The 18,400-nt window shown below is 41.0% G+C and overlaps 1 protein-coding gene across 5 annotated transcripts in view; it reads right to left on the bottom strand.

Moving 5' to 3' along the window:
• The window catches only part of b3gat1a (beta-1,3-glucuronyltransferase 1 (glucuronosyltransferase P) a), a 98,680-nt gene extending 81,307 nt beyond the window's left edge, over positions 1–17,373 (bottom strand). For 4 of the 5 annotated variants that reach the window (XM_026192959.1, XM_026192958.1, XM_026192961.1 and 1 more), the window contains exon 1: positions 16,763–17,373. The gene's annotated coding sequence lies outside the window, so the exon portion shown is untranslated. The remainder of the gene's footprint in view (positions 1–16,762) is intronic. The other variant, XM_026192962.1, reaches the window with a different exon arrangement.
• Between the last annotated feature and the right edge of the window lie 1,027 nt (positions 17,374–18,400).

Raw genomic sequence — 18,400 nt, 5'->3', positions numbered from 1 at the left:
TCTTCGCTCAGCCTTGAGCAGCTCTAAACACATCAGATGTTGAGTGGAATGAATGACCTCAAGGAAATGTCGCTCAAAATACCAACGAAGGCAATACGAGCTCTGAGATAACGCAAATACAGAACCTGTAGATGTCCTTTAGTCTCGCATGCCGCAGGTAGCTTTGACTGAGCAGAATATATCCTGTGTGTTTGTGGCCCCAGCTGTTGCAGAATTCCTGACCCATCAGACGTCTGCACTCACAGGAACAGAGAAGAGCAAATGACGGTCCCGTCTCCTCTTCCTCTTTCAGAGCTGCTGAGCAAAATGTTACTTGTGTCTGACACCTTTGGGAAATTAATGCCTGTACTGTAAATGGGATTTGGATTAATGCATAATCTATAGACAGCAAGCATGACAATCTCTGCTAATAAATCTTTGCTAATAAAACAGCAAAGAGAAAAAAGTGATTAATTTTCATCAGCTTGTAAGTCCGAAACTTCTGAAGCACATTTGTTTTCAGCTGGTAACACACGAGAAGTCATTTTGGATTTCATGCATCTACAATTAGCTCTAAATCCCTACACAAATTGGCTTTTATTCCCAGATAGGTAGCGATACCATCATGCCTCTATATCTCAGATGAGACGGTGTAATGGACCCGTCTCTCCGATGCTACACTGAATTAACCTCTTGCATACCTTAAGTTCACCTAGAGATAAGATTGCTATTACTGGAGGTTCTCTCTGTATATTACCCCCATGTACTATCTCTTTCTCTCCCTGTTGCCTGTCTTTCTAACATATCCCTCTTCCTTTCCAGTTCAATTAACAGTAATAGAGCTTGGGTGTATTGCTTTTTGTCCGTTCATCCTCACAGCTTATTGCCTGCTTCATCTAACACCATACTATGGTGAGATTGAGTTAAGGCCCAGTGATATCAGAGGTGCTGTGTCAAGGTGATTCCATGTGAAAAAACACCCGCGTGAGCACTCTGGCCTCCAACTGGTAACGGTCTGCGAGAGGTGCTTCATATCTGACACCGTCTCTTTAATCAACTTCAGTGCCTTTAGGCAAAACAGAGGTCCAAGCAGACAAATTGAGGCTACTGGTTACATTGGAAAGCTGGATGGAGATGTATTTTGGTACCTCGGAGAGAAAAAGAAATGGCTCAGGTGGTCTAAGGGCGCAGGTCTTCTTTCAGAGAATACAGACCTCATGCATGGCTTCTCTTAACCTTGAGATGTTTCCTGGGGCAAACAGGTTTGAGTTAACATTTCCTGTCAGTATTCAGTTGTGAGAAAACTCAGTGTTGGTATCTCTGTAGGCCTACGTGCTGTGTGTGCTAATCTGAGCCAGAGGAAAATTTTCAGTCTTTGTCTTTTTATTTTTTTTTCTTCACCCCCTCTTCCTTTTGACATCAGGGGATTTTGATTAACGAAATCTCTTGCCATGTTTGTACAATATGTTTGGATTCAACCACTGTTTGCGGTTTCAAAGGCTTATTAAATTTTATTGCCTTGATTGAGATGTAGGTGTACATTTCCCAGCTACTTCAGTTTTATTATTAGTTATATTTTGATCGCTCTTTGTAGGTATAAGTGATTCATGATGGTGCAATTATGTTTAAACGAGAGAGGGAATAATGTCAGGATGGAAATTATTTAAACCAAGTCAGTTGTGTGTTGAATTTCGACTTGAAAATCAAAAACTCCGAAAAAATACACAACTCTGTGTGGACATGAACAACCCCTGATATTTTAAGAAGTGAACACACTCTATGCGTGTGGCATTTATTAGACACTTTGCAGCTGTTTACCAAGGCTACAATGGTACTGAAAAAATGTATTTTGTTTGGATCCTAACACTCCTAATTATTTCTACCCGCCAACAATGGAGGAAAGTGTGAGCGAGTTTTATCGATTGAGTGGTTAACACCCAATCGATAAAACTTCAGCAATCACAAGGTATTCCTAAGATTGGTTTGTTATTTTTGTTCCTTCCTTATGGAGCCAGGACAGTACTACATTGTTCTTAATCGAGTGAGGAGCTGGTTTTTGAAGCTACTTTGGGCACACTGCGTTTATCAGATAACTGAAGCTTAACGCGGCTTTGCAGGATACCCTTTCTTCTTTTTTTCACTGGGTTAAACCCTCTTACATTTAGCCCTTTTGGCCTCCCTAATCACTCATTACACAAGCTCAGGATGAAAGCCAGGCACAAACAAGTAACGAAACAAACTAACAAAAATCTGCTCGTGTGTGGTCCAAAAAACAAATTGTCATCCCCTTTGCTTGGTTCAGGAAATGACTTTGGTGATCTGGACAATTTTAATCGATCTGGATGCTGAAGTAATCACCGCCTTAGACCACACTCAAAGCCTGTCTATTTCGATCCCCATGAAGCCATTGCCTGTTTATTTAATCTGTTAAGCTATCTGCTTTTGACATAATGCTTGCAGTTTTATTATTCAAGTGTTTTTTTTTTATTCTTTAGTAGCACTGATCACCTGTTTTAATAAGATTCTCTGCAGGAAAACTACAACTTTGCATCTGCATAGATTTTCTTTAAACTAACACAAAACAAAGCACACTGATGTTTAACTCAAAACGGAAATCAATGAACTAAAGTGGGATAAAGCATTCTTGCATGTTGTTCTTGTTTGAGAGAGCTTAACAAATGGAGAAAAAATGTAATTACACTGAAGTGAGCGCTGATGAGATTTTGAAAGTGGAACTTCACCGCTGTAATTTTTGGTCCAAAAAGAAACAAGGATGAAATGTGTAAAATAGAAGAAAGAAAGAAGAAATGGGAGAAACACCCTTCAGACATGTTAGGAGTGTTGATGTTGCATAGTTTGTCCATCAGAGGGCACTCTGCAACATGTGTTTGGAGTGCGGCAAACAACAATCAGCTAATCCGAGCTGTGGAGTAGAGCAAATAAAATAAATGGCTAATGGTGTCAGAGAAATATCGGAATATTGGATTTTTGTCTCCAAAATCCTTTATCAGCCGGGCTCTAGTCAGAGCTGTGTAGTCTGCTTATGCAAGCTAACATCACAGGCTAACTAGGCTTGCCATGTAACCCTTTTAATGTCCATCAACACAGACACTGCTTTTCAGTGATAATTTCTGAGAATATGCAGACAATATAAAGAAAGTATTCAACCAAATGTTTAAATTAAAATCTGAATGTGAAAACATATCTAGATTAAAGCCAGTTAAATATAAGTGGGGATGGCTTATGTTTATAGTCACCCACGTCCCATTAACATCAAGGAGCCTATATGCTTTGATCGAAATCATAAGAGTTTATAAAGCCATGAAAACATGATCCTAGATGATCCGATGATTCCCAGTGAAATATATAAAAAAATAAAAATTGTATCTTCTTTATGACCAGATTCATCTTGGCTGGACAATATTTCCTGTGACAACCACAGAATCACCTTGGTAACATCATCCTTGAGAGCCACAGAAAAACCCACAACTTGTTCACGAAGCAAATATATCCGGAATACAACGCTGTGACCCTGAGAGACACACAAACACACCGTCATCAAAGGCTCACAAACAGAAAGACACACCAGGACGCCTGATGCAGACAAGGTGTCTTAGTAGTTACAAACAATGTGAGACATCCCAAGACTGTGATGGAACTTCTCTCAGCAGGATATGTATTCTAATGTAGCTCTTTCTGCCTTGATTCCTCACTGTCTCTTCTGCATACAGTAATGTTTGCCTACCTTGCTGCATTTTACCCGCCGTCTAAAAGTTCATCTCCACTCTGTGTTTGCTGTGCTGGCCTCTGACCGCTACTAATTATAAGAGCAGCAGCAGGCAGATCTGGCAGTGGCCTTTTAAACCCACCTACAGTACTATATGCTAAGCAGTTATAGGTTAAAGGAAAGGTCTACTCAAAAAGAATATTGCAGCCACACAAAGTGACTATTCCTCTGCTCTTTTGGCAGTAATTCTAAAAGAGGTCACACCAGAAAAAAATTCACTTCCTCTCCTGTGCACAACCATCAACCATCTCCTTTAGTGCTAAATATGAAGATTTTTAGCACAGCATGGTGCTGAAATATGAGCCACACAAGCAGGAATCCATATCCATTATCATGGCATGCATGCTTTTCATTTGCAGTGTGGCGTGGCTGAAACCATATTGATTTCCCAGTTTTGAATGTAGTGCAGAAGCCTGTTTATTTTTGCTATACTCAAATTTAGCATCATCGAGGCCTCACTCGAACATTGCCAATCACCATGAGTCATGTGGTGATTAGCATCACTGTTGCTGCTGCACCGTACAACCACTGAACCGTGGAATCAGCCAGTTTAGCGTCTTTTGAAGGAGATGTGTACTACATCATTTTTCTAAAGTACAAAGAGCACGTGATTCCTTTAGCTGAAGCTTGGGCTTCTTACATAACTCGTAGATTTAAGCTGTGCCTTCTAGACTTAACATAAAAACACTTCTTTGAAATTGAATGAAGAGCTTGCTACAGGATTACAGTTTAAACAGTATTATACTTTACAGTTGCTATATATGAGTTCACTGTTTTAAATGTAGGACTGAGCAAAAAAAAAAAAAAAAAACAAGAATCATTTGTGATGATGCTTAAGCTACTTAACACTTTCACATATTTAACTTTTAATGATTAAGCCTCGTTTAATGTAGGAGATCCTGCCTTTCTAAAGTGTACTGTACAGGCCACATAAACATATATGTTAAGCCTTTAACGATAATGCACCTCCAAACACAAACACACAGATGATCTTTTGCGGCAAAAGGAAATGTCAGTCTCATGGGGAAAGTCTGGACGCAAATGAAAAAGCCTCTCTCTTTGAACTGTTCATCTGTGTAGGAATTGTAACAACCCTGCCACTCTGCTGCCTTCCTGCCTAAAGGCTTATCATCAGACACTACAACAAATTAATTTTTATGCACTTGGACACTGATGAAATTTTGTGTTTTCCCTCTAAGCCTTTGGAGGCACGTAGACACTGGCACACCCGTCCCCTTTGTCCTCTGCAAAAAAAAGTTAATAATGCCATACTCTACTGTACTTTATCTTCCACTCCCTATTTTCGGTGACTGATGAATCTCCCCCTCGTGTCCTCTAGTGTGCAGACAAGACTTTGAGTGACACAATCGTAAAGCAGTCAAGTGAACACGCCCCCTGTGAATGCCCTTCTAGGAGTTTGGTCGTATTTCCCTGCAGTCGTGCTTATCGGAGAGCGTGAAAAGGCTTAAAATCCACCATGCTCGATCTGTGTTTCAAACGCTGTCCGTGCTGATAGAAATTAAGATGCAACATGGAAAAATACAACTCATGTTGGAATATTGGTGTGTAAGGTCAAGCCCCAGGGAGTGGGACAAACAAGTATTTAGCTTCTTTTGAACCTTACAAAGTATCTCACGCGTGACCACAATTATATGAAATAGTTTGTCTCTGGACTCAATGTTTCTAATTCACCGCCTTAAACACGCTCAGCATTTAGCTCCTGGAAAGGCACTCACAGGTGCCCGGCCCAGCCGTTTTTATCCTCCCCTAGTTGTCTTGTTGAAACATAAAGCTTTAATTGGTCAACCTCAGTAGTTGGAATATCTATCACTGGCCAATGAGCCAAAACTGCAGCAGCTACAGAAAATAGTTCCCATGCTGATGGTTGTTCACATTTGTAAACTGCTGTTAGGCTTTGTCACCATCTAAAGTAGAAGATTCTCTGCCATCTGCTAATTCTAGGTGGCCTGTTACAATGCCATTTTCTTGTCTGTTTTTGAAAAAAGGTTTCCTTAACAGTGGTTGTTTAGCAGTAAGTATCTAGCTTGTCAGATCTCATCGTGAGTGTTTGAATTGACCACAATAACCCTTATTGCAGTGCTGGGTATAAAGCAGCTCCGTGCAGTGGAAGAGGACACAGCTCTCTTCTCAGCTGAAACCGGAGCTTGGTTTCTTTCACCGATCCTTTGAATATGAGCGTGTCAATAGAGTCATTGCACATGGCTGCATATGCCCCTCTGGCATGATTCCACCTCGGCTGAATCGATTCAGGCTCTGTTTATCTCATTAGCTTGTAGCGCGTAATCAATCACACAAGGGCATTCGTTTCGGGCCTCCAACCCACTGCATATTATAACTCGACTCCTTCCATCAGTGTGAACATTGTTCTGTTCAGTTGCGCCTACCAATAATGCTAAACTGAGCAGCTTGTAGCCACGCACAGCCTATTGGCATTCATTCAAATTACAGAATTTGTGTCTATGGAAGTAAAAAACAAAGGACATGCATACACACAGACTCACTTTAACTGATAAGGTGCTCGCTGCGGGTGCATTTGTGTTGCTGCAATGATGAGCTTTCATGTTGCCTAGTGTTGTTTTCATTCAATAACAAAGACACTGAGCTAAAATTAAATTTGCTATGCTTAATGAGAGCACATTATACCACAGTTTACTGCTAATTTAACATATATGAATAGTAGAAACAGACATTCCCATATAGATTTGTGTACATAAATCGTATCAGGAGAACAGATGCGAGATTACTGGACACCACATAGCTGAGGCGGGTTCCAGCTGGGCTCCGCCTGAGGCCGGGCATCAAGTTCCACGTTTGAAAATGTTCACACAGCCACTTTGATCAGCGCGCAGCATTTTGGACACACCGCACGTTCACACGGGTGCGTCATCAGGCAGCACAAACAATTATTACGCTGTCAGAGATACCTAGATGGCATTTAATGCAACTACCACTTTATCTACACAGTAACAATTTACAGAAAGCTTGTCTAGCATTCTTTTGCTCCATTCCCCCTGTACTTTTGCAAAGATGAGGTAGACATGAATAAGATATTTCTCAGAGTCTCTCACGGGAACAAAAAGGACTACAGTGCTGATTCATTCTCATTGAGATCCTCTCAAACTGCGCTGGAATCTAAAGAGGAAACAGTATAATAGGTCCCTCAGTGCACTGCTCTATTGATCTGTTAAGAACACAACTGGATAAGTCATTCAGAAATCACCTGCCTTACAGGGAGATGGCTAAACTTGACGTAGATGACAGTGTGTTCCACCCTGCAATGCATTACTCTCAGGTCAGGTCAGTGACAAAGATGCATTAGGATGTGTTTATTTTTCAATAGACCCTCATTTTCTACTGAAAATTGTAACAATCCATATATGACATTAATTCCAGCTACCCTTTCAGTCCACTTTTTTCACATTGTCTGTGATTATAATGTCTCAAAGCCCAGCTGCTTTTAGTGATCATCCAAAAGCAGCATGAAAATGCGTTATAAGTGGTTCCCATAGTTATATTACAGATTGTGCCTTTTAAATGCTGACCTTACAGTAAAATGAACATCAAGGCCATGCTATGAAGTGCCATGAATGCCCATGCTGAAATAAAGTGCAAATTGTGCACCATGACTGCACAAGTCATTGCTCAGTTTCTGCTCTAGTAATTTCTGGATATGTTTTAAGTGATAATGATAATATTCATGGCCATCATATCTGCAGTCAGATGGTACGGACAAGCTCCGTAGCTGTAGCCTAAGGGGCACCACGCAGCAGCCCTCAGGACTGCAAATAAAAACTACAACTTAGTTAGCATTAAGTACAGAGAAATTAGACTCGGCATCTGTCGACGTTCTCCATGTTCTGAAATATAGACCTTGAAAGCCTGCTGTCGTTGAAGTCCACGCGTTTCATAATGTGCCAGTCTTCTTTGGCAGAGAGACTTAACACTTATGAAATGATTATGGAAATGATTACAAGCATGAACAGTTTAAGCTCTTTATTTTGTATCTGTATTTCACAGTTTGTTCACGGTAATTAACTCTTATAGCTGAGAAGCTTAGCAAATTAACGCCGGTCAGACTTGCTGCTCCCTGCTCTTATTAAGCTCAAAAATTGAAGCCCAGAGCAGAGAAGGTGATAAATGAAAAGACGCTCCAACGGGTCAGCTCGTCCTTTTCAAATTTTGACTTTAACTTGATCGTAACAATTAGTCGCAAAAAGCACGTCACCTCAAAGCGGGCCTCTCATCCACAGATGCCAAAAGCAACAACAGAGACGATATTTCATACGCAAAGTAAACTTACTAAAGTGGTTCAAACCCACATTTTAATAGTATATCAGCGGCAGCGGGGACACTTTGCATTGATTGCCAGTGGGATGTAATTGGCACCCACTGCACATGAAATGCCACGCAGTCACGTCAACTAGAACAATAACAACAGGCTAGTTGAGGCCTGTCATGTCTCACTCCTCGTTATGCATAAGGCAGTGTTTTTTTGGAACATGAAATCCTTCTTCCTCTCACTCATGTCACCCCGACTTCTTAAAGTGGGCATATTTTCAATTAGTTCCTCTAAAGGTCCATCATAACAAACCTAATTTAACAGTGAAATCAAAAACGATGAATTTAATCACTTTTGGTCCATCTTGCTTGATATTGCTGGTCTTCATATGTAAATTTCTCACACACGGAAGAAACATTCATTAATATTTAATCTAGAGCAATTCCCGGTTGTAAAGGAGTGTTTATCCGTCTCACTAAGTCAAAACAGTCACAACTGCTGCATACATTAGCTCGAGTAACTCTGAATAGGAAAACCAGACAGGCCTCACTGTGCCAATCCTATTTCATACTGTGTGACGAGGATGATTGCGCCATGGAAGAAAATGAGTTCAGCACATCCAGCACTGGTGGATAAAATGAAAAAAAAAAAAGATAAAAAATACAAAAAACACAAGAATGTCATGGTTTTAAATAGTGTTTTCATGGGATAGATTAGTAAATCCGATTGGTCTCAGATCTAGAAAATCATTTAGAAAATCATTTAGAAAATTGACGCACTAATAGCCTGGCATTTCTTCTTATTTCACACTAAGCTGGTTTTTGCAAAGGTCCACAACTGCAGCTTACACTGTGAACTGTGACAGAGAGACAGAATCTCATGCACGCCCTCAAAGGGTCAGTCAGTTTATTATGAACTGCAGTAGTGAGGCTGGCATTGTTCTCACCTTGTAAGTCTGTCTGTGTGTGTGTCATTGCAAAATGTGGTCCTGGAGACCAGCTCCATGTACTGTGGCAGGAACTGTAGCTCTGCTTTGGCAGGTGTTAATATGGCCGCCTTCTGTGAACAGAATCTGCAGGGGTGTAGTTTAAGGAAAGTATTTGCCAATCACAACAGCGTGACTCAAAGATTTATTTTATTTTATTTTTTACTTAGTGAATATTAAGTGTTTATATTTTCAAGCCCAATTCCAAAAACGTTGGTATGGAAGTGACAATAGATTGAGATTTGCAAATCTCATAAAGCCTATATTTCACTTAAAATGAAACTCATAAAACATATTAAATGTTTAAGCTGAGAGAATTTATTTTGTTGAGAAAACGATAAGGCCATTTTTAAGTTTGATGTCTCAAAAAGGTTGCGACAGGGACCAAAAAATGTCTGTAAAAATAGGTGGTGTAGCTTATTAGTTTAACTGGCAACATGTCAAGTCAGTTGAATTCACTTTTATTTACATAGCACCAAATAGTCACATAGCAACAATAGTCACTCGAAGGTGCATTATGTTGTAAGGTAAAGAGCCCACAGTGATGGTAAGAAAGCCTCAGCAATCAGACGACCAAATATGGGCAAGTACCTGGCAACAGTGGGAAGGAAAAACACCCTTCTAACAGGAAGAAACCTTTAGTAGAACCAGGCTCAGAGACAGGCAACCATCTGCTGCGACTGGTCTCAGGTGAGTCAATAACATGATAGAGAAACACAGTCTCTGTCTGTCAAACATCCAGTTTCTTAATAACATTATGAATGGAGCTCAGCACAAATGAGATGCAGCCTACTGATGAATTCTCACGTCTAGCACCATCGTTAATTCTAACAATGATTTCTCAAAACACATCAAGGACCTGCTTACCAAAGAGCAATTTATTTATTTTTTGTCGAGTGCATAGCATCTCAATATTTACACAATGCACCACGAAAGAGGAAAAGTGCAAGATGCTAGTCTTGGCTCCTGTATAGCTGGTAACAAAGGTGAGATATCAGGAGTTATTCTGGATGAAGCTGAACACCTTCAAAGATCACAGATCTGGCCACAGATGGGAACACAGACTGAGTATAGAATCCACCTACAACAAAAACAAGAATAACCAAAGTTGCTGATTTGTTGAAAACAAACTGTTTTTGCATTACAAAGTAAAGATCAGTGGAAAACTCAGAGAATCAGAGAAAAACCTCCATCAAAATGTCAGTTTACCTGCAAGGCGTGTTTAACAATGTAACATGTAAGAGGTCAAAATACATCCTAATCAGCTTAGAAAGATGCCTTTTCTTTTTTGGTGTAAGCCCGCTTTGAGGTGAGCAGTTAATCAGGGTTAAGCAGAAAGCAAATTAGTCTATGCCATGTCTCAGCTGTCAGCTTTACTCATATTATTACCCATCCATTATGTCAATTAGTAGTCAATTAGAAGTTTTATGCTGAATAGACGTCGTTCTATAAATACCAATATTGATTATATGAAGCACATTCTTTGTTCATACTGCTTCTGAGAAATAGCACAATCTCTTTTTCATGGGTAGACCACTTTTTTTCATTGCATTGCATTTGTTGGCTGCAGCTGGCTGAGGTTCATAAATGTGTCCATGTGTTCACTGCAATAATCTCTCAGCATGTTCAAAAGGTGATCCTTTCCCCCTGGAGAGGTGGACGGATGCTTATTGCAGTTAAAGCTGAGGGATTTACGTCAAAGCCTCTAGAATTTTCTCGAGAGGGTAATTGAGAGAGCTCGTTTGTGCCTGGGAATATGTTATTGTGCTGTGTGCTCGCCATCACTGTTGCTTAATTTGTAAGTATAAACAGCTGCAACCACAAGTAGGAGCTGGATTTTTATCAGGCGAATAAAGAAAAAAACAACAACAACAAAGAAACAAACGCACAAAAAAAGGCAAAGAAGACTCAGTCAGACATTTATATTTGGTGTTGATAGCTGTGAACAGACTCCTTACTAAAAAAACCACAAAAAACATCAGGAATGATCTCCAAGTTGGCACACGCATAAAATATTCAAAACTACATGTTATGTGTGTGTGTGTTTGTGTGATGCCTGCGTAGACCCTCGGAAATACTCCATTCTAACCAGCACCAACAGACCTCGCCCACAGTGATCACCAGCACTGTCAGGTCACATTATCATTGTGTGGACATGTTCGTGATAAGGGAAAACCCCTGTCATCATGTGAAATGATCATCTCAGCCCCCCCTGATCTCAGACACCTACTATTAAGGCAGGGAACTATACTATAGCCTCACAGCTGGCTTCATGCAAAAGCTCCCACCTCTGGGCCGAACGCTCCCCGCGATACTCGAGCTGTGCCATCTCCACCACGCTGATTATAGGTTAAGCTCATTTTGCCATGAAGGACACAAAGAGGCTCTCCCTCCTCGCTTATGCACCCAATGAAAGTATATTAAGATGGGTTGAGACAGAGAAGAAAAGGGATAAAAAAAAAAAAAAGTGTTTTCCACCCTATACTTGGTCACTATTTAGCAGAATAGGATTCGACAATAGGGGGAGGGAAAGCTTTATTGTTTGTGCTTGCAGATATTGTAGACTGTGTGTGGCTTTGTGTGCCTGTGCATAGAGTATGCGACTGCACATACGATATGCCTCCGGTAGCATCTCTGCTCCTAATCTACAGCATGCCCGATGAATGTGAACACAACTGATACCACACTGCCAGCTGTCTCTAATAGCTTCTCTCCCTTCTTTTTTTTTCTAAAACAGCAGAACTTCCCCCAGGGACTATGGTTAGCCACAAATACACATAATGAGATTATACAAGAACAAAATAATTAAGAAAAAGGGTAAACTTATTTGAATCGTGCAGCATTACTGATTAAACTGGTAAACAGCATTACAAGCCAAAGCAGCAAATCCCCGTTGCTCATTTGATTAATGATCAGACCAACTTGTTCAGCGTATGCGAAATAAACACGTTAGCTGAAGCTGGTAAAATGTCACATTTCTTTCTTTCTTTTTTTTTTCGTTGAAAAATTTGAATTCATTTCCCCGCGGCAATACGGCAAGAAGAGAAACATACTTGTGTAGTTTATTGAACTGACACATTGATTTTCTTTTGTTGGTTTAAAATGAAAAAGAAGAAGAAGAAAAAAAAAACAGATTTATTTTCATTTGACATTGATTTAGTGAACGAGGCATCTAGTGGCGGGATGCATTTATAACGCAAGAACATGGCAGCAGCAACAAAAAGAACAACCAAAGCTGAGGGTCTCCTCCCTTGGCCTGAGGAATAGTGATGTATTTGACAGGATGCAATGGTTTCCACCTGACAAATTATGGTATCTAATATATTTTTTCCCCTTTTTTTTGTTCATAACTGCAATTTAAAAGTAAGAAGTAAGAAGCTATGAAGCAATAACCTTTCAGGAGATTTAAACACTTGTTAAAAAATGCTAAAACTTGCTCAGAAAAACAAAAAACAAGAAGAACTTAATCTAGTCCCCTTCCAGGCACTCTTTTCCTTTGACTTTAATGCACTTGATTATGAGCGTCATCGCTCGCTACTTTCAAGATCCCAACCTCTTCTTATAATCTTTGCTTTTCAAACCCAATTTTCCCATTGAAGTGAGTGTTGGTATCCTACACAGTGATTATATTTGGCATCGTCCCTGAAATAGCTGTAACAAGTCAGGATGAATTCAACAGCTACAGCCATTTGGAGGAGTGGAGCATCTAATTATTTGGTGTTGCTGGTCACTCCAAGCTACTCTGGTGTACCGCGGGCAAACAACTGCTGTCCCTGGAGGGAGAAAAGCTGCTGGAGAGAAGGCAGAGAGCCTCTGCCAACGTGAGTCTGTAGAGCACCGTTTATTCTAATTCCTCTGCAGGACATTAATGAGCCAGGATAGTGGCTGTCTTAATGGGCAGCCAGACAGATTTTAAGTGCCCCGTGGAGTGTAATCCGCTGAGGTACAACAACACTGCTGCAAGGCCCAGCAGATTGTTTTTAGTTGTCATTTTGCTTTTACTTCGCTTCTATGCTTGTTCATTACAAAGGGCATGTTTTTTAGCCCGCCCTCCCCACCTACTGCCTTGGGCCATATTCAGACCGTGCCATCATTTGTTTTCATACAATTAAAAGTTCAGCTTTTGACACTGTTGCCCAGACTGAGCTTTTACATACAGTGCTAAGAAACAAATATTTATATAACAAAGAACCTTGAATCAAGTCTAAATCTCATCTATCTTCCATTCATCCTTACCCAGCTTTCGCACCATGAACACTTAGAGACAGGGGTGGAAGATAAAGATGGGTTTAAAAAAAAAAAAATCAACACAGTCTCTGTTCCTGGTGCAAAATAATGTTTTAATAAAGTGGATAATTGGTGTTGATGCAGGGGGGCACAAAATGAATGAAAGGAATTAACAGGTGTTTTTCATAAAAAATAGGCAGAAAGTCAGTTTCTTCTTCACCATTCATAAGTAATAAACATCGCTTTCTGGTGTAATACTAGTACTTTGAGGCAGTTTCATTTTTCAATGTAAATGTGAAATACAGGCACACATTTTGGTGTTGTATTTGCTCACGACAGTGTGTGATATTTGCAAGCAGAGGTGACAAAGCCTTCTGGCAAACAGTCTGATTTTTTTCATCTATTTTATTTTCATGATCATTGAGATTTATGGGGAACAGTATACTACTCTGTACAGACACATACTGGCTGCTTTAGACTTTGTTAAGCCATATACACTGTCCTTTGTGATAAAGACAATGTACTGTCACGTACTGCTTTACCCCTCCGTTGCCCAAGGCTGGGCAGCTCCATGACTGAATCTTCAGAGGAGCTTGGTTACCTTCAAAGAGAAACCTACAACACACTCCCAACAGACATCAAACATAAATGAAAGTTGTCCAGCTCCAAAACCTTTATCTGCAAGCTCTCAGTGTAGGTAGACTTGCTTGGCATCCACCCACGTGGTGCTCTCTGTTTCTGAACCTCCGCGGTTTCGTCTCAATAGCTCTCAAAACATTTGTTCAAAGTCTAATCCCTCCGTCTTGTCAGGTTTCATACATATTATTACGCCGCGCAATGAGGTGTGAAATGCTGCTGAGCTGCTGCTGATGAACATGTGTATTCCACATGGACATTCAACACCTGCACCTCTTTAAGATTGTGGATAGTGGCGCTATAGTGTATTATATGTTAATTATAGTGACTTTTATTCTGAAGTCCTCACTGTTTAAAAAAAATCTGCTGCCGCTTTACATTAAAGCAGTGCTGTTAAAAATGTGATAATATGCTGCTGTAATCATTTGCCAATGTCTGCATGGAAATGTTTGTACGCACCATTTACGCACAGATTTGTGCATACGCACTGTTAGTAAATGAGGGCCATTGTGTGGAGACGGCTAAGTTTGGTGATATGGATTTCAAAACCTTTGTTTCTGAGCTCCTGACATTTATTTCTGAACATTTCAAGGTTTATTATCCAGTGAAAAGGTTTACTAATAAAGAAATTTGAGTGTTTACATTACCAATTAGCACTCTACATAGAAGGTTTTACAACCTTCTGGAAGACGGTGAGAAAAAGAGGCTTTCAGGCCATTCTATTACTGCTATAAAGGAAACTGGATAGTCAGGGAAAATATTGAAATTTTGGCTTTATATAGTCGCAGAACAAAAATAATTTTGATTTATATGTAATTGTGGTAAAAGGTTTTTATAAAAAAATAGGAAATAAATCCAGAGGAGTAGATTTGTAAAACCTATCTGACTCTGTTCTGCTCTGTCCTGTAAACCATGAGCTATGGTGGCAGGTGGAAGGTGGCGGTGTTTGTGTTTATTTCTGGCCTCTGAGCGCTTTGTGTATTGTGTGGCCAAAGAGGGGGCAACCTTGAACACAGACCGAAATGACAAGCCGTCCGCTTCCATAAATGAGATACGGATGCTATTTGCTGACATTGCCAGACTGAGCTGAGACTTCATATATACACAGTCAGGGAGATGTGCGCTACACGAGCATCCCGACACCCGTGTGAGAAACAGCTGGGAGCAAATATGCACAGGTTCACTGCATGTGAGCATTAGCCCACCGTACTGTACAAAATGGAAAGAGAGGCACCAGGTGTTGCTGCAGTCATGTATGCAGACAGTGACACAGATTAAGTGGAGAAACAGAGCTATACACTTGCCTATATTTCCGTGTTGTAACTGTATGTCTAAGCATGGCTAATAGAAACACTGTCCTTTGAGCGACCACAGCTTTGGGTTCATTTCTCATTTAATGTTGCAAATGCACATAAATACACCACTTAGCTGAAAAAAAGACTATAAAAATTACTCCACCAAATCAGACAGGGAGCAAAGTGTAACAACTTATTTTGGACTGTTTATTTCTTCGAATCTGTCACTTTTTTGTTTTTTGTTTTTAATATGAGCCTGAGAGAAAGCATATTTGCCCAATATGAATGAATTCATGATGGGTGTGAGGATGCCGTGAATGTACCAGTCAGAACTTCCAGGGACAGACAACTTGATGTGTCTTGACACATGACTAAGGACTCAGGACTACAGCCCAGACCTCCAGACCTGTAACCACATGGCGCAAGATTTTCCACTTCTGTTAGTAGGCTAAGAACTCCCAGCTAACCTGCAGCAAACACATGTAAGTAAGCACTGAACCCTGCAATATTGATATTACCAATACACACTCCAAATTTGCACTCTCTTTCCCTCTTCCCCATGATGGAGCACTATTTTCTGCACCTTTCAAATTATGTACACACACAAACATCTAATAATCACAGTCATCACCCAAACCCACAATATATAATGACAGCATACATACAGTACAGTTATTCTCTGCATGCACATGTTTGTCGAGCACCTGTGCTGGCCGAGAGAGCAAGTGTTACATCTTTTCTCAAAGAGCTGGGAGTTTCCTGGCTGGGTGTCACAAAAAAGAACATACAGCCTAGTTAACTCAAGCTTCCCTTTTCTCAAGCCAATGCTCTTTTTTTGTTCAGTGGTGTGGACAAGTTGTTATTTTCTGTCTAGAAGGGAGTGTATAGCTCCCCAGGGTAACAAGTGAAAGTGCTTGGACTTTGCTTTTTTGAAAACAGCATCTTGTTCCATTACCAACTCTTCTTTTATACTCTTCATGGGGGATGTATATTGTTCACTAGACCTTTTAATATCTATATCTATCTATATCTATCTATCTATCTATCTATCTATCTATCGATCTATCTATCTATCCATATATATATATATATATATACACAGTAAATTTATGTTTCCATTTGCCAGCTGACTCTAAATTCCAGTCAGACCGTGTGTGGCGGCACTTCTGGTTGAGAGAAAATCTCTCCTTGCCCTTCTGCTCTTTCAGCACTCAAATGCTCATCATGAGGATTATCAGCAATTCCTTTCATCAGGGCGACCGAGACTCTTCTCCTGAGAGAGAAAGCCTGCTCAAACTGCCTCTCTGCGGCATGCAACACGAATAGATTCTCCCTCTCACTTCCAGCGTGCCGCTGTTCACGGCGACCCAGGGACAAAGATGGCAATCTCCCTACTGCTGTTCCAGACCTGATCGGCATGGAAATGGGTTTATCTCTGTCAAGCTTCTACGTGCATGCTTTCAAGTGCCTCTCAGATGTATATCTGACCATGACAGCCAATCGGGCGCACAGAAAACAGAAAGATAATCTTATTTTTATTTTTATTTTTTTACCTCATTGAAAGACTTCAGAGCAACCCTGCTATTCCAGTGCATACGGCATAGGGACTCCCAATCAATCTAGAAATCCTGTTTATTGTCCCTCTTTCGCTCTTCCTTGTCCCTTGTCAGAAGAGAAGCGGCATTCAAAAAGCATCCCTTTCTTATATTCTGCAGTGCCAGCTGAAACTCGCCGTCATGCCTTGGATGATGGAGATAGAAAAAAAAAAGAAAGAAAGGAAAAAAAAGATGGGAATATAAAGCAAAGAGTCGACTCAAGCTCCCGGGATTTATTTTCCTCCCCCTTTCCCCCCTTCTCCTCTTCTTGCATTCACACCAAAACAGGGAGCACGGGGGGGAGACGTCAGAGTGACAGCGATGTATTTCTTTTTGCTCTGTGGCTCTTCACCTCTTCTTTCTCCTGCTCTCCCTCCCGCCCTCGTTCTCACTACCTCGCTTTTTATCCCTCTGCGTTCCTCTCTGTCCACGGCTCGTCGCTTCACACAGGAGCGGGCTGCTCTGTCGTGATGGGTGAGGAGACTCTGCCCGTTCAGGGACATCTGTGAATGTGCTTATGTTGGGAGACTAAAGTAGCCTCTTAGCTGAGGCTGAGACCACCCTCCCCCCTCCTCCCTTCCAGAGACGGGCTTTCTAATGGCATGTACCATTAAAGCTCGGAGCAGGGTGGGCTGCAGCAATGAAAGGAGCACGAGAGGGGGGTGAGGAAAGAAGGAAATGAGGAGCTGCTCAGAAGCAGGAGGGAAAGGGCAATAGTGAAACAGGAGGGAAAAAGATGCTGAGCAAAATAAAAAGAGTGGGAAAAAGTACACTGATAAGTCTTGTTTGCCACTTTACTTACCCTGAGTAAGAGGCAGACCGCACAACCTCCACTCCTCAGTGCCACTCTTCTTTACAGATCCCTTATCTCTGACAAGACAACAGCTTGGTCACGAAGAGCATCGCTGTATGCAAGAGCATATGTTGGTTTTGGCGATGGTGAATTCACTCACAGACAAAGGATTGCCTCACGCACGACTGGCTGCACGGCGGCACACACGCAGAAACTTATTGCTGGAAACTGGGTTGAATGAAGAAAATTTTGTACTCTCAAAAGAGCCATTTGGTTCTGAATTATTAGAAAATCCACAGTGTGCTTCTCTTCACGCTGCCATAGCCTCGGTGACTGGCAACAAACACCCCAGTGCCAATTTCACCACCAAAATTTCCATTCGCCTTAAATGTGCACCATCTAATTTCAGGCGTCACTGAATAAAGAGCCTGCCTGTGATGGAGGTGAGACAGCATCTGGTGCGAGGATCAGAAACGCCACTTGAGCCAGTTCACCACCTAAGGGATGCTGGAACAGGCGAGGTGGCCTTGTTCAAGTGGTGGATGTCATACCTGGAAAAATTAGCAGAGAGAGAAAGAAAGACATAGTTTTCTCTGATTATAACACATGCGTACAAAGACATCTCTACGCATGTGCTTTTAAGTCCTTTCACTATATTAAAACTCACAGACTGCTTTGCATCTCTCAAGGCAGCAGCCAAGATGGAATTCAAATCGCTGAATTACTGCTATGCAAGCAGCCACTAACACGATGTTGTGCTCATCTGTAAGCCTGAATAACCCGAAGAAAAAACCCCGCAGAAG

The sequence above is a fragment of the Astatotilapia calliptera genome, chromosome 14, assembly GCF_900246225.1.
Source record: "Astatotilapia calliptera chromosome 14, fAstCal1.2, whole genome shotgun sequence".
Lineage (NCBI taxonomy): Eukaryota > Metazoa > Chordata > Actinopteri > Cichliformes > Cichlidae > Astatotilapia > Astatotilapia calliptera.
Note: the sequence above shows the minus strand (reverse complement) of the source record. Positions and strands in the feature narration are given on the sequence as shown.